Here is a 17,511-nt window from a genome sequence, read left to right as displayed (position 1 = left end):
AAGATAGAACACACATGCTGGTGCTTTACAGATTTAAACCTACCTAACAAAACATTATGATGAAATCTTGCTACTTGTGTTGCAAAGAAAAAAAACCCTTTGCTGAATGAGATGTGTATAAAACAGCCATTTAATGAACAAGAAGACAACATTTAGTGAAGGACAACACAGTGGCTATCACACTGCTGGGTGGCATGGGGTGCGGGGCAGTTTAACGTTACAAATGTTGGTTATGTGACCCCAACACCTCCCTATACAATCCATGATCAACACCTATGTACAATAAAATAAAAAACTGTACATATCATAAAAGATGTGCTGTTACTAGAGAACTGGCACTGCTTTTGTCAGGTTGTAAGCATGTAATCAGTCAGCATATTCCTTTACTTATCCCAGAGCAGCATGTACTGTCTAACTTTAGGGATCTCACACAATCCTGCACAGGAATGGAATACGTATCAGGTACAAGCGACATGGGACATGTAAAGGCCAAGAATAAAACAAACTTCAGAGGTTAATAAGTAATATTTATTAGATGATCTCAGTATGGTATAGGAATAGTAAAAAAACAAAAACTAATAAACGAAGAGATGTGAAGGCAAAACAAGGTGAGCTGCAGTTTAATGCAACAACAACTGCAGTTTAATGCTCACCACAGGACTACAACGGAATATGTATATGTATAAATTGTGATCAAGAATAGTAAGTGTGCATGGACAGGTCAGGTTATCATTCTGTTGTGAATGGGTGTGCCACAATAGGTGTGTTTAAATGTGTGTTCCAATAACCAAGAGAATATTACAAATTACGGAAAGTATGTCTCCCATAGACTCAATTTCACCCAAATTATCCACATTTTTAAAAATGATTTCCTTTTTCTCTGTAATAATAAAATAGTACTTTGTACTTGATCCAAACTAAGATATAATTAATCCTTATTGGAAACAGAACCAGCCTATTGGTTTTGTTTCATATTTACATCGAATTCTAGTAGACTTAATGTATGAAGATCCAAACTACAGAAAGATCCATTATCCAGAAAGAAAACCCCAGGTCCAAGCATATTAGAGTAAATTGTATATATGTGTAAGAATAAGGATACACTAGAACATTAATTTGACATATTATAAGAAGGGGTTATTCTAAGAAAGACGAGTTCCTAAAGGTGGCCATACACAGGCCGATAAAAGCTGCCGTCAGATCGGGTTCGGCAGTTTATTGGCCCGTGTATGGGGCCCTCCGACATGCTTCCCAGATCGATATCTGGCCGAAAGTCGGCCAGATGTCGATCGGACTAAAATCCCGTCGGATCGCGGCCGCATCTGTTCGTTGATGCGGTCCCGCGATCCGACCGCCCATTACCCATCATTAGGATCCGATCGATGGGCCCTCGCCAAACGAGCGGATCTCTCCGTGTATGGCCACCGTAACAATGTGAGGAGGCTTGGCATCACAAGAGAAAAAGTGAGCAATTAAGAGAATATGATTGGATAAGAATATGTGCTCGTCCCACTTCCGTACGGTACATAAGTAAGTCTGTGTGTCAGATAAGGTGTATACGTTAAACTGACACAGTACACACATTCTACTACTGGAAGAATAATAACCGCACGCATAAGCTTACAGTTTCATAAAGAGATAAGGAACTGGTTTATCGCTTCCAATGTTCAGCAAGATATTCTAGAATGCAAATTTGGAACTAAATGTAAACACAGGCACACCTTGCAACCCGAGACAAAGTAATGTAAAATACTCAAGACACTCTTCTATGAAGCTTTATTAAACCGTGTTCCAGATAAGTGGCAGCTTCTCTAATACAGTTCACCTCTGGAGTAGTTTACTTTTCTCCATCTTAGGGGCATATTCTCTGAAGTGCGAAATGTTAAACTTTTGTTACTACGTGGGCAATTTACTAAAAATTGAGTACAATAAATTTGATGTAAGCACTTTGATGCACAAACATTAATGCTACAGTGAAACTTCAAAACTATGCTAATTTATCAAGGGCGAAACATCATTATAAAGATACAGCAGACGTTTGTAGCATTTTATGATGTACGTCAACTCGCTTACATGAATATCCCACACACGTCATTGCTTCATGGCATTAGAGGAGTTGATCACCTTTAAATTAACTTTTAGTATGATGTAGAGAGGGATATTTTGCAACAAGTTTTCATTTTATATTATTTGTGGTTTTTGAGTCATTTAGCTTTTTATTCAGCAGCTCTCCAGTTTGCAATGTCAGTAAAAAATGAAGACCAATTGGAAAGTTGCTTCTAATTAGCCATTCTATAACATATTAAAATTTAACTTTTAGGTGAACCACCACCCCTTTAACTCACTAGCATTTTTAACCATTACCCATTGTATGACCATGAAAGCAAAATCTCAGAACATTGCAGTGAACATTGGCAGAGTTTAGACGAGTAAAAAATGTGTAGTAAATATACTCCAGTGTGTTCACAAGCTCACAATTTTACTGAAATAATTGTAATTATTTAAAAGTTGCTGCTTCTCTGTACCATGTGTGGTAAATGGTTTCCTTCAGAGAATTCTGTGCACACTTTTATATCGGAACTGATGCTTATATATTAATATGCCCATACACTGGCAGATTACAGCTATCAATTCAGCACCTTCAGACAAGGTTGTCAGTTTATCTGCCTGTGTATGCTCTAGGGATGCACAGAATCAACTATTTTGGATTCGGTCGAACCCCCGAATCCTTTGCGAGAGATTCGGCAGAATACCGAACCCTAATTTGCATATGCAAATTAGGGGTGGGAAGGGGAAACATTTTTTTACTTCCTTGCTTTGTGACAAAAAGTCACACGATTTCCATCCCGCCCCTTATTTGCATATACAAATTAGGATTCGGTTCTGCCGGGCAGAAGGATTCGGCCAAATCCTGCTGAAAAAGGCCGAATCCCGAACCGAATCCTGGATTCGGTGCATCCCTAATATGTTCCCTTCCCAACTTGCTCCCTGACAGATACTGGAGAGAAAATTGAACAGCGATCTATCAGGAGTGTTCCTCTTCCAAAAGTCTGCATAGGTAGTACCCATTGTGATTTGATCATTGGCCCTAGCGCTAAATGATCAGATTAGCCCCATGTGACCCTAGCCTAAACAGCTTGGTGACATGAGCGAATCGTCAGGTGTTTGGCCACCTTTAGTCCCATTTGTGGTAAATACTTTTGTGTTCCATCACTGTACACTTCCCTCAGTCTCTGTCTTTCCTATCGGTCCTATCGATTTTAAAGGCTCTCCCCCAAATGCTACCTTTGTTCATTAAAAGTTCACCTTTAAATGAACTTTTAGGATGATGTAGAAAGGGATATTCTGAGACAATTTGTAATTGGTTTTCATGTTTTATTATTTGTGGATTTTGAGTTAAGTTTTTACTCAGCAGCTCTCCAGTTTGCAGTTTCAGCAGTCTGGTTGCGAGGGTTCAAATTACCTTAGCAACCATGCACTGATTTCTAAAAGAGACTGTAATATTAATAGGAGAGGGCCTGAATAGAAAGATAAGCAGTAAAAATTAGCAATAACAATACATTTGTAGCCTTACACAGCTTTTGTTTTAGATGGGGTCAGTGCCCCCTATTTGAATGCTGGAAAGCATCAGAAGAAAAAGGCAAATAAATTAAAAACAAATAATGAAGACCAATTGAAAAGTTGCTTAGAATTGTCCATTCTATAACATACTAAAAGTTAAATTAAAGGTGAACCACCAATTAAAGGTTAAAAACTGCCTCACAAATAAACAGCTACTCTTCTGTCAAAAGAAGTCACACCTACCTGCATTTCCAGATGATGACATTGAGTGCAAAGCCATTACTGTTGTTTATATTAGTTGGAAGGCTAGATCAGTCTGTTGGAGTGGATTAAATATTTCACATAAAGTGACTTATTATAAAGCTTCTATTTTACATACAATGACAAAATATAAAGTTTACTAGCTAAGTGATATGCATACCTAGTATGTTTTGGAACCAGGGCTGTATAAATTGAAGCACAGGGCTGGTGTGAATGTTTATTCGCTGTACTCATTAAAGCTATAATTAGGTGACTTTTTACATCTTTCGTACTCTTGCTAAGAACTAAGGAGGACTGAGCTCAAACAGTCTCAATATTCTGAATGCTGCACACGGATCTAATAAAAAATAAATCTGTGAAGGAATTAGCATTATGGAACAATCCCAACAATGTGTGTGCAAGATTCCAAGCTGGGTATACTAAATAGCAGGCTTGGAAACTTTTTTGAATGCGCATCAGAAGCTTTTTTGCTATGTCATTTTAGTGAACCATTTACTTAAATATATACTGTATACCTAGCTTGAAGAGCAGGAGAATAAAAAAAAAACAACAAATACTGTGACAAAACAGAACTGTTTCTACAGACAAAAAAAAAATTAAAAGTTGATTGTAAGATGAGCTTCCCATGACTCATGTCTTCATGTCTGCTTTTCAGAAAGTAACAAAAGATATTAATACTATAACAATGCCAGACGGGTGTATAATTCCTGAAATGTTTAGTTTGATCTGCCAATGAAATTACACAAACTAGAAAAGAAATGACTGCAGCACCTCTTTGTTGCAAAAGTGAAAAAGTTGTGTTTATTGGTCAGAAACCAACAGGCAACTTTCGGGCTTCCTTTTGCCCTTTCTAAAGCCTCAGAAAGGGCTTGAGAAAGGGCGAAAGGAAGCCCGAAACGTTGCCTGTTGGTTTCTGACCAATAAACACAACTTTTTCACTTTTGCAACAAAGAGGTGCTGCAGTCATTTCTTTTCTAGTATATGTTTGACCCCGGGGAAGGGTCTCTGGACTGCTCTGCCCAAAGGGATTCCGGTGAGGTGGTTGAAGCACACACATTTCTACAATAAAATTACACAAAGACTTGTGCAAGTGTACTCAGATAATAATGCCCCTATATCACTTAATAATAAAAAATTAAGACAAATTGCAAATTGTCTCAGAATATCACTCTCTACATCATACTAAAAGTTATCTCAAAGGTGAACAACCCCTTTAACCAATAATATTAGCTGTTTATATCCATATTTATCAATAGAGCTCCCTTCTATGTCATATAAAATATATATATTTCTCACAGTTATGTGGCTAATTCCTGTGCTAGGTGAAAATACTAAAGATATGCTGTTATTATGAAGAGTTCATAAAGCAAACATAAATGTAGACCACAAACTAATAGTTCATTTATGTAATCATCAATTACAGCCTTTTATAGTCTGAAGCTACTTGTCTTATAGGTGTGCCATCAAAACTGGAATTTACTCACGGCAATACATTCAGAATATCTGAGAAATAGATAAGAAAATGAAAACCAAAAAAGGTTGTGAATTGCTTAAGTCTTGAAAGATCAGGGCAACGAATGGCAGACAGAACAGGGAAAAGAGGAGAATGCAGCTAGTGTGGGCTACACCTAAGAAAGGAACATTTCACAGCACTGATATACCTTAGACACAATCACAAGGAATATAGGAATTGCTGCAACATGTGCAATCATTGCTTTATTGATCTGCTGTTAATTACAGCCCTTCCTCCGTGTTCAAGTAAAGACATCCCCCCTCAGTAGGTGCCCTGTATTCCACCTTACCTGCCCCTGGCTGATGAAGCAGACTAGGTGGGTACCACTGAGCCTGTCTGCAATGAACCTGTCGCTTTAAGAGCAGCTCAGACTGTCAGACCATGTGCTCAGCAGGAAACACAAAGCAACAACAAAGGGAACGGCCCAATCGCTGGCCCCTGCCCAAAACACAGAAGGTAACGGGCAGATCAGCCCGTCGGTACTTACCAGAGCTCAGCCGCCGCCCCCGAGCACGCACAGGAAGAACGGAGAGTCAGCACCGAGACACAAAGGCAGGGAAGGGGGGCGGAGGGAAGGGCTGGGGAAGGAACAATAACAAGCAGCGCACTGACCAACACGTGTGCCCATCCGGCCGGGCACTGATCGCAGTCATCGCACAAAGGCAACAACTGCAGCGACAGCACACGTGCGACGTGCTAATGGCAAGAGTCGGCCGCTGTTACACACACACACACACGCTCCATTCCCCGCAATACAAACTGGGGAGCCCCCTTCTCAATAAGCAACTGCCAGTGTCAAAAGCTGCCTGCAACCCCGGGATGTGCAAGACGTGTGCAATGCAATGGGCCGCCTCCCAGCTCTTACTAAACGGCAGCTACATACTGGGAGATGGCTCGGCGCTGCCCTTCAGCACAGGGAGCAAAACAGGAGGCTCCCACGGCCACACGAGATTAGGAAACGCAGCAGCCGTGTTCTGAGGTGAATTGTCCCCAGGTGACACGGACTGAGCGTGTCACTGACTGAAAGCAAATGCCAGGAACTGCGGGCTGACCATGACCGCTGTGTTTAGATCACGTGCCCCAGGGACACACTAGGTGTGTATATTTGGGACTGTAGCTGTTCCGCCAACAGCCGACTAAGCGATTGCCCTTCAAGTACTCAGGGCAGAGACGGCTGCAGCGGGGAGGTGAAGTCTCGTACTAGAGCTACAGGTCGCAGCTGCTACAGCCCAACCTTATTGCACAGGGCACTGCTGCCACCACACAAAAACAAGAGAAGCCAGGCCAGTAGCTGCAAAAAACACAATGAGCTCACGTTGATACATTCTATAATGTCCCACCTTAGACACAGGTATCACCTGCCCCGCTCTTGTTTCCGATCCCCTTTGCACATGAAGAAACGTCTTCCTATTCCTTCCGTAGCCCACACACGACTGGGTTAAGTGCAGCACGGCCCGCGCGCTACCTAAAACCGGTGTCTGTCACTTTAAGATCCCGGGCGCGACCCCGCTAAGGCCACAACCGAATTGCAGCTCCGGAATAGTGAGGCGTGCACGCGGCGTGCATTAACCGCGGAGACGCGCACGGAATCTTTAAAAAAATTGGACCAACGTCACTATGAGACTCCGCCCCACGGCCAATCAGAAACTAGAGTTCCTTAAGCGGAGCCGGATACACAAAAACGATAGATGACAAAAAGCCTACGCCCACAACAGACGCCTTGCTGCCAGCAGCAGCAGAAAGATGTTATACTCGCTTATACTTCCTAACGAGGCCTGCGGCTATTCTGTATTATTTTTGTTGCACTGCTAGTAACAACTTAGCTATACGCTAGCTGACAAGGGAGCACGTTTTGTAACTAATGTTCCTGTGAGTGACTACATTGTGTTGTCATGGTATCACCAGTATACATACACACATCTACATGCTTAAAACTGGAACCAGTCTATGTCGTTTTCTTTAATTGGAATTGATCAGTTTCTTTAAAGGGCATTCTAAAGGCAAAAAAATAAAATCCAATTTTTACTGCATTTAATGAAAAAGAAATGTCTCCAAAAAAATACTTTAATTAAAAAATGTGTACCATTTTTATAAGAAACCTGACTGTATGCAGTAAAATTCTCCCTTCATTTACAGCTGTGGATAGGAATTGTCAGATAGTCCCTAACTGCTGAGCAGGGAAACAATCATACTTATGAACAGCAGGGGGAGCCCCCACCTTACTTCCCAACCATGCAGACCTTAAGCAGCTTTGTTTATGACTATCCCTAAGCAGCCCAGACCACACTGAGCATGTGCACAGTCTTAGTCTTGCAACGATGTTTAACAAAGTTACAAGATGGTGACCCCCTGTGGCCAACTTTGAAAGCATAAATCATTTGTTTGATTAGGCTTTGTGGTGCAGTAAGTTCATGTTTATATTTAGTATATAAAATACAGCATTTCTTAGCCTTATTCTATTTCAGACTTTACATGCCCTCTAAGAGCCAGTAATGCAATTCAGTCCACCAGAACTCCCAGGGAGGGCACTTCATTTTGGTGAAACGGCTGTTTATCTTCAGAGCTAGAACACCCAAAAACATAGCACCAATACTTCATGAAGTGCCAGATGTCCATAAGGATTGATAAATGCACATAGCCTTTTTAATTTAATTGTATGTGCATTTCTAAGTCCCCATCTCATTTGCCATATTAAAGGGTTTGCCCACCTTCTGACACTTTTTTTCAGTAAAGAAGCTAGTGAACTTTAATTTTTTTCCCCACAGAAAGGTTGGCAACCATAGTTTCAATCGATACAATAGTTATTAATATTCCACAGATGCTGCTGAGAAATCTATTTAATTGTAGCAAATTGAATCTATAACTGGTTTACGGAGTTGGCAGATGGAAACACAAGAGAACAAAGTATTTCTGGCGAATAATCTAAAAATAGCCGATTTGAAAAAAAAAAAAAGTTTGGAAAGTGACTAGCCCTTTGGCCAAACGTATTTGGACACTGCCTGTCAAACATCTCTAAACAAAAATATATATACAAAGTCTGTCACCTCCATTTCCTGCTATAACTGCCTCTACTTTATTTGGAAAACTTTATGCTATATGTTGGAAATTGGCAGGGATTTACTTCCATTCATCCACATGCTCAAGCCTGACTTGCAGTCACTTTATCCCACAGGTGTTCAATTGGCTTGAGGTCAGGTCTCTGCAGGCTAGTCCAGTTCATCTATTCCAGTCTCAGCAAACCAGTTCTGCGTGGACATCACTTTTTGCATAGGGGGCATTATTATTACAAAGCATTAAGGTTTTTCTTTCATTGGAACCAGGGGTCCTAGCACAAATTGCAGGTAAGAGAGTAGTAGAACATATATTTTGTTAATTGTTCTTTATGCCATTTATGCAGTTACTTCCCCTCACTTAATAATAGTTTTAATTCATAGAAAGGTTTTAAGTTATAGGTTTGTTAACAGGGACAGCTCCCTGCTAAAATCCCTGAAAAATGGCACTATTCCAAATGCTGCAGACAACAATGAAACCAGCATTCTCAGCATTCATTTCACTCCGCTCTGTACAAGCAACAATACCATGGAGAAGATTGCCTCCGCAAACTTCTTATAAGATCACAGCATGACCTGAAGGAGTCTACAGCTGGAGAAGGCAGATAAAGTCATAGCTGCCATGTTTATAAAATTTACGCTACTGCTTAGGCAAGCATACCCCCTTCCAGGCCACAAATATAGAGCTAGTTAATCAAAATAACTGTTTATAAAATAGTTTTTGCATATGCTAATGATACAACTTACATTACATATAAACAAATAAGTGGTAGTCACCCTTTATGTCTAAGATGAACTTCCACTTCAAGGTATTTTGCCCAAAATATTTTTTTCTTTTTTGTACCTTTTCCATTTATAAATTAGGCTGTGTATAGTTGTTTACCTGAATTTAAAATCCTCACATAAGAGAATTTTAAAGTGCCATTCAATAAATAAACAATTTAGATTGCCAATGGACAATTCACACCATAGTTATGAAAATATCGCCACATAACCTATATCTTTTAAAAATCGCTAAAATCAAAGTTTCACAAAATAACCAATTACAAACAAAACCTCTTTGCCATATATTGCATTTTTCTACTTCCAAAATAAACACAAAAATCAAATAAACAGCACTTGGGTGTAAAGGAAAAAAAAGTTTTGGTTTTTTTACAAAATGAAAATCCACTCATCCAGACATTTTATACCTATTTATAAGACCAACAAAACCATATATTTTAAGAATTTATAGTTTCTGAAGAATGTAAAAATGACTAAATATGGCACGGTACCCAAAAATAGCAAGGTTATCCATGGTGACTTTATAGACAAAACAAGAAAACACCATCATTGATTAAACTATGGCTTTTACAAATTGGCCCATTTTACGTTAGCAATCACCCTATATTACAGCCTCATGTGTGTTTTTTTTTTTGTTAACACAAAACCATGAATCTCACCACAATAATATTTAACAAGCCTGGCAACAGTATTGTAAAAATACACATAGCAGTCATAAGGGTAGGACTCCACGAACGATTTTGTCGTGATCCAACGCGCTGCGACAAAAATAAGGTAAGAGATAGAATTGTCTCATGGTGTTGCAGCGTTGATTCAACGCGACTGTCGGATGCAGACGTAGCGTGCAGCGTCTGCATCCAACAGTCGCGTTGGATCTACGCTGCGACACCATGCAACTATCTCCTTATCTTATTTTTGGCACATGCGACAATTCGCATGCGTTTTGTCACAGCGCGTCAGATCGTTTGTGGAGTCCTACCCTTACATAACGTGAAAAAGCCAAGTGGCATCACTTTGATGCTTAAGCAGTTGCTTAGTGACAACATTAAGTAAATTGATTCAAGGTTTTGCTCCTCTAATACAACAGCTAGCTCCCAGAGGACACACTATGTCAAAACCATTTGTTGAATGATGAGTCCAAATGCATTTAAAAGTAACTATGATGTACATAGCATCTGTTACCAAAAGGAAAAGTTGTATTAGGATCATGTTCAAGTTGTTTTTGAACACTGCTCACATAGAACACTCAAGCACAAAAAAACACCAGCTGCTCCCCCCTCATATATGTAATAGAATACGCACCTATGGAGCACATGCGTTTCATTGAAGGGCACAGCGCTATGGCAACCATAGGAAATACAAGCAGTGCCCATAAGAACCATAAATCAACTCACAATTAAAGGGCCAGGGGCACAGAACAAAATAAACAAATCTGTGCTTTACCTCCCCACCTCTAAAAGACAGACATATATAGAACTTTGCTTCAGATTTTAGAGGACATCCATGTATGAATGTTGAATAAAGCGTTATAGCCTTTAAATACCTATAATTTCAATGACAAACATTTTTTGCATGATTTCTAAAATGGCAAGTGGCACTTCCAATGCAGACTTATGCCATTAAATATAGTTAGCAAAGTAACAATCAAGGGGATACAAGATGTACCACAGTGATTAGGGTAGGAAAATACTAATACAAGTATGGTCTTAGCAGCTCCTTGCTATTATCACCCCAGTGCACTGCATTTATCTCGCAGGCTTGCAGACGTGATTGATACTCTATTCTAAAGCTACTTCAAAACACCTATAATTTCAATGTCCACCTTAGTTTTAAGTACTATAAAAACAGTGTCGTGATTAACAGCCTGATGCAAACAACATGCCAGATAACAAGGCAAGGAAATCTAAGTGATTATTGAGAACAAAGCCCATAAAAATAAAATCAGTCGCTTAAAAACTACCTTTAAATGTTGTACTGAAGACATATATTTGGTATTTAAGCCTTATAATCCTTTATAGCCATGGTGACTATCTTTATACAATTTCTAGGCTTTCTGAAAGTGCTGCAACTCTGTCTAAAATCATAATCTAGACAGGGGATGGCACATTTATCAAAGGTCGAATTTTGAATTCATGCGAGTTTTTAAAAACTCTCCAAAACTCATATAAATTCCAAATTTCGACCATTTGAACGTTATTTAAAAAAAATCGAGTTTTTAAACTAAAATGTCAGGAAGGCAGGAAACAATTCAAAATTGATCCATGGACCTCTACCATTGACTTAAACAGCAATTCAGCAGGTTTTAGGTGGCGAATAGTCGAATCTTTTGCCTAGATATGTATTAGAGCTCACTCTATTAAAATCACTAGGCATCATGTCTCTCTACATGCAGGATTTGTGCAAATGACAGTTATTTTGATAGATTTTGTTTGCACTGGAAACAATTATTTGAGTGAGCTCTCATAAATTTGCTAGGAAAGGGAGCCTCCACTATAAGATATATTGTATATAATTGTCAATGAATATCTGACACCTAACTCCTGCATGAAAACAGCATGAAGAGAAACAGATGCTGACAGAGGAATAGTGAAGATAAACTTGATTATTTCTGAAACAATGCAGAATATTTTTTTATTCAGAAAGTTTCTTATTTCGGTATGATGGAGCTTATATTAAATATTAATTTTCGCAATAGTTCCCCTGGATCTGTATAAGAGAAAGTCACATTTGATTAGCAGACTTTACAAAAAACTACAGGCAGGGCTTCTAATAAAATTAAGCAAAATAAATGGGATAGGAAGCTCAGATTGCAAGCTCCAATAGGGTTTGATGTGAATGATGCCTATGCTCACTAGAACGCAGCACTATATAAATAACTATAAATAATTGTTTAGCACCATCAATTAACCGATTGAAGCAAACACGTAAAGGTTCATTAGACAAGGCCTACAGAATCCCATTTTAGCTATAACCATAAAGGTGGCATGTAGAATTTTTAAAACTTTGATGGTGCCATTTTTTCGATGCCTGCCAAATAATTAATTCTGATATTTATTTTTAGTCTTTTTTTCTTTTTCGTGTGTGACCATCTTAGTTCATTATCCATGATCCTGTGTCTCCAGAAACAGCCAGTTCTCTTAGATACTGCTTCAGCCAGGCAATTTTTATCTCCTTGTAGTGTATGAACTAGTGTATGTAGTGTATTTCTCCTGCTCTGTGCTAGTCTCATATCTGTAATTAGGTGGTGCATGGATGCATAATGAGTAATGAATAATATTTCTTATCCAATTATGACCTCTAGAAAAACAAAAGCCTTCATACAAGTTGCTTTTTTTTTTTTTTTTTCCAGAAAGGTTAAAAAATGTCTGGTGTGTAAAAAAAGGATGTGGGTAGCTAATAGCTCTGCCTTTACACAGTGAAGGAGCAACTGTAGGTCTCAATCAGGTCTGTCTAGCACACATCTAGAAAATACAGCTAGAAGGTCGGCAGCCTCTGCAATTTAATTTGATTTCAATTTAAATAGATGAAGCCCTGCAGCATGCATTTATCACAGAAGTGTACCTGAACTTTCAAGTGAACCTTATTAGCAGCTGTCTACCCAACCACAAGGTATTGGCTGATTTTCTACAATGCAAATCCTGAATGGCTCCAGCCCGCCTGAACAGCCTGCGGGTAACAAAGATATTTTTTTAATATAAATAAATGATTATACTTCTTTGGATGGCACTCTGATATTATAGGATTCTCTTACCAAACCGCCCAAGTATTGTGATGCACACGTTTCAGAATTCAAACTTGGGAATTTTTGAGGATTTCATTTGAACAAACTTGAAAACTGACCAAACTGTAATGTGTGCTTTTTTTTTTTTTAAATACGTAATCGAATAAAAACATGAAAAAATTGGAACATCGCCAATTTGTATTATACTCATCAATGGGTCTGCAAACTCAGCAAAATATTTGCTTAAATTTTGCTAGGACAACTCATATTGACTTTTATATAAACTATGCAGCTTTTAGATGCCAACTATTTATATTTGAGTTTTTTGGATTTTTTAACTTAATAAATATCAAACATTCGAGCTTCGGAAACGATCATTCAAATTTGTGAGTTTAAGTGCAAAAAAACTTGAATTGTGTTAAAAATGTGGATAAATCAGTCCCTCAGGGGCAGATTTATCAAAGGTCGAGGTCAATTTTCAGATGAAAAAGATTCGAATTTCAAGCTATTTTTTGTGTACATCAACTAGGGAATAGTCCAAATTTGATTCGAATTTGTAAAAAACTAGAAACTTTGAATATCGAAATTTATTATGTACGGTCTCTTTAAAAAATTGACTTTCGACCATTCGCCATCTAAAACCTGCTAAATTGATGTTTTAGCCTATGGGGGACCTCCTAGAACATATTTGGAGTCAATTGGTGGACCTTGAAAAATTGGGGAAAAACTTCCAATTGAAATACACTATTCCTTCGATTCGTACGATTGAATACGGACCTATTCAATCAAAAAAAAAAGACTTAATTTCGGTTGGTCTTTTTGAATTTGAATCTCAAAGTTTTTTCAATTCGAAATTCAACCCTTGAGAAATATATCCATTAGTGTATATTTATCATGCACAAATAGAGAATCATGGAGAGCAGCCATTAGCAGTTCCAGGGGTTTGATTCCTGTGGTTTCCTTGATGTAAAGATTACGGCAATCTAGACACCATGAGGCAGATTTATTAAGGGTCGAATTGAAAATTGAAATCGAATTTTCAAAAAAATTTTATGGCCAAAACTGTCAAATTCGACTAGGGAATCATCCAAACTCATCTCGAGTTTTTTTAAAAATTCTAATTCGATTTTTGAGATTTATCATACTCTGGCCCTTTAAGAATTTGAATTTGACTATTCGCACCCTAAAACCAGAATTACTGTATAAGTCAATGGGAGAGAAAAAACTCTAATAAAGTTTGGTTGAATTGTATTAGAATTTGATTCGAGTTTTCGAGTCTGTAAAATTAGTCATAGTTTTACATATTCAACTTTATTAATAAATAGTCGAATATATGAATTTCAAGTATTATCAAATTCATGTCAGTTAAAAAAAACTCATGAATTCGAAATTTGACCCTTGATAAATGTGCCTCCAAGTGTGACATTACCCTAGTATAATTAAGAAGCAGTACGTGAGCAATAAGAGTAAACAGTAGCAAGCAAGTCCACAATAGAACTAAAAGCACAATAAATCAATTCTGTGCCTCGGACTACATTTACAAACACTGCTAGGACTGCTGTAACACAGATTTATAAGTAATGACGACATCTGGCTTGTTTCAGATTAATTTACCTGCAGAAACACAAGTATAGCTTTTATATATTGCAGACGGAACTTTGCAATACTGTTTCTACAGAGAGAACCATTACACGATATAGAGAGCAATTGTTCACGGATGACCATAAAATTCCACTTTCAAGTTGAGTACATTTTTTGAATTACACAAATTATTTTTTTAGGTCACAAAAAAAGCCCTAGAGTTGTCTTACTGCAATGGTGCATTCTGGTATACACAGTCCCTGGTATCAGAGCTCCTGCTTACAGTTACATAGCTTTCCCACCAAACCACTGGTTTTCACTGTACTGAGCTACAATTTCTAGTAGTTTTAACATTATTTTAGTGAGCTCTATTCACCTAGGAATAAACACTTGTGTATTTGCATTGTAAATGTGTTCTTAGAACAGGCTGCACAGATGCTGCAAGCTGTATCGGTGTCCTGTAGCAACATTCTCCTCCTTTCGCCTCTGGTTGAACTCTGTTCTTAAATTATAAATGCAATGCATGGCTTGCACTCTGTGCTTAGAAATACGTGTAGAGCATGCATTAAGAAAGCTATGTGATAAAACCCAAGCAGATCTTACATAAGCCACTAGGTTCTCTGTAAGCAAAAATGGATGTGGGGGGAGCAAAGTAGGCTAAATATATACAGTGTAACCAGAGTTTAGACAGATTTAAGGAAGAAGATGTAGTTCCAATGCTCCAAAGGCTAGTAGTCAAACGCTCACTTGCAAGTGATGGCATTATCCATTGAAGAGAAAGAAAAAACTACAGGTCTAGTGTAACACTAGTGCATGGATCTCTACAACAATATATTGCCTTGTGCTTTTAAGTGCCATATATTGTACCCAAAACTCACCTTTCTAGTGCCAATTGTGCAACACAAAATGTGAATTTATAGGAGAACTAAACCCTAAAAATTAATATTGCTAGAAATGCCATATTTTACTTATTGAACTTATTGCAACAGCCTAAAGGGTCAGCATCTCCATAGTAGTAATAATCCAGGACTTCAAAGTTGTCACAGGAGTTTCCCATGTTGGATTTTGTTGTGTCTGCGGCACGCACATACCGAGTATGCTTTGAGCATTGTTGAGAAGCTAAGTGGTTGTCACAAATCATCAAGCAGAAGATGAGGCTTGTCTGTCATATAAGCGGATGCTACAGGGCTGTTTATTAAATTGCAATTCTGATTTTCTGAAATATTAAGAATTATTTACTAAACAGCCTTATATGGTGACATTTATATTTCATATAGTCAGTATATTGTGCACTGGCCCATAAGCTCAGTCAATGACAGTGAATCAGCAGAAAAGAGGATGGGGAGCTACAGGGGCATCTTTGGAGGCACAGATCTTCATTAAAGGGCTGTAATTCCCTTGGGCTGGTACAGCAGCCCAAAACATACTGTACAACATGTTTACCCTATTTCTTTAGTTAGTTCTCCTTTAATTTGGATTGTATTTGATGCAAGCCTAACTTTAATATGTTGTAAAGTGGTTTTACAACAGTGTAACAATTATGATAGAATTACCAAGACTTTATCACACCTTCTGCCTTATAACCCCTACTCCTTTTACATTGTCAATTCTAATGAGGAGGCCCCTGTTACCTCCTATATTAACCAGTATAAAAGATGATGCTGTGGTGATTCCTTTTTACAAGAACTACCACAGGTCCAGGGTAGAAGGTGAGTGAGTTAGAGGTGCCAAACAAGTTGGCAACTCTCAGCGATTTCATCTTTTATTCACTTCCAATAATAATACACAATGGTGGGACCATATTTGTCTCTGTTAAGACATTCTGCATAGATAGCAATGGCAAAAGCATAGGACTGCTAGAGACGCTGTTAATATTGAGAATGATAATTGTAAGAAACGTCTGATAGTTCACTATTATAAAACTGAAAAATACAGCAAATGGATACACACAAACTATGCCAAGTATTCAAGGAAATCACAAAATCCAGCATACTGTAACTGTCAGTATGCATTTTGAAAAACTTTCCTAAGAGCTAATGGTCTGGAAGTCCATTAATAGAATTCCTAGTTTCTGAAAGCAGAATCCTGTGTGTCCTCTGGCCCTTTGCACAGAGCTATTGAATGAACACACATCATGCATGCAACTGCACTCAAAACTAGGTCATTTCTGATACAGGGATTATTGTAGGAAGAGTCGCCATGCTTTGTTTTCCAATCCCATCTCTGGTGCATCACAAGGTTCTCACCTCAACTAAACACAATTATCACTATAGTAACTGAGGCAAATGCAATCTTATAAGAGTCCTTTTTGTACTGAAGAAAAAATAGCAAGGCAAACAAAAACGAGGCATTATTAGACAATTTAATCACAAGAGGGTAATATTAAATCTATTCCTTATCCCAGTAAAGCATTTAGATTTCACTTTCAGTCAATAACCTTGGATGGGTACAAACAACCTGATAATTTACAAAAAACAGCCCCCCCCAAGGAAGGGTTTCGGCCTGTTTCCACTATACAGGTGGGTGATTTTTAGCGTGATGTGGGTGGGTAGTAGGATACACGGGGCCCCATTAATTTTTTTGAGGGGCCTGGGCTAGCAATGGTATGCTCCTGACCATTATCCCATGTTAGAAAACAATCAGATGACTGATGTAGTGGTGGTAGGAAAGTTTCTCACTAGAGGATTCCCTAGCATCTAAAAGGGGAAATGTTGCACATGTTGCAATATAATATCAATTTCATCTCATGGAAGTAAGAAACTTTAAAAACACAATTAAAAATGGTGCACCGTTTCTGAAATAATGAAGCTATTCTTCAGTATTTCACTGTCAGCAATCTGTCTCTTTTCACGCAAGAGTCGGAGTCAGAACTTGATCCAAATGCATTGGTGTTTGTTGCTCCCTTTGCCTACACAATGCATTTGTGCTAACTTTTGCAAAGTAGCTGCCTGAAACAATCCTACACGTAGAGAGATTGCTAAGAGGTAAAAATAGTGTTGCTTTCTCTCAGTCTTTTTAATGTTTGGCACCAATTCTATTGT

At 38.3% G+C, this 17,511-nt stretch overlaps 1 protein-coding gene across 9 annotated transcripts in view; it reads right to left on the bottom strand.

Annotated features, from left to right (window-relative positions):
* rnf44.L (ring finger protein 44 L homeolog) overlaps positions 1-17,511 on the bottom strand; it is a 39,792-nt gene that overhangs the window by 15,650 nt on the left and 6,631 nt on the right. For 3 of the 9 annotated variants that reach the window (XM_018252252.2, XM_018252254.2, XM_041586237.1), the window contains exon 1: positions 6,676-6,945. The exons of 4 other annotated variants lie outside the window; for them this stretch is intronic. The gene's annotated coding sequence lies outside the window, so the exon portion shown is untranslated. Of the gene's footprint in view, positions 1-5,822; positions 6,615-6,675; positions 6,946-17,511 lie in introns of those variants that run through there. 2 more of the 9 variants (XM_018252258.2, XM_041586236.1) reach the window with 2 other exon arrangements.

This window comes from Xenopus laevis, chromosome 3L, assembly GCF_017654675.1.
Source record: "Xenopus laevis strain J_2021 chromosome 3L, Xenopus_laevis_v10.1, whole genome shotgun sequence".
NCBI lineage: Eukaryota > Metazoa > Chordata > Amphibia > Anura > Pipidae > Xenopus > Xenopus laevis.
The sequence above is the reverse complement of the archived record's forward strand: the minus strand, read 5'-3'. Positions and strand labels throughout refer to the sequence as shown.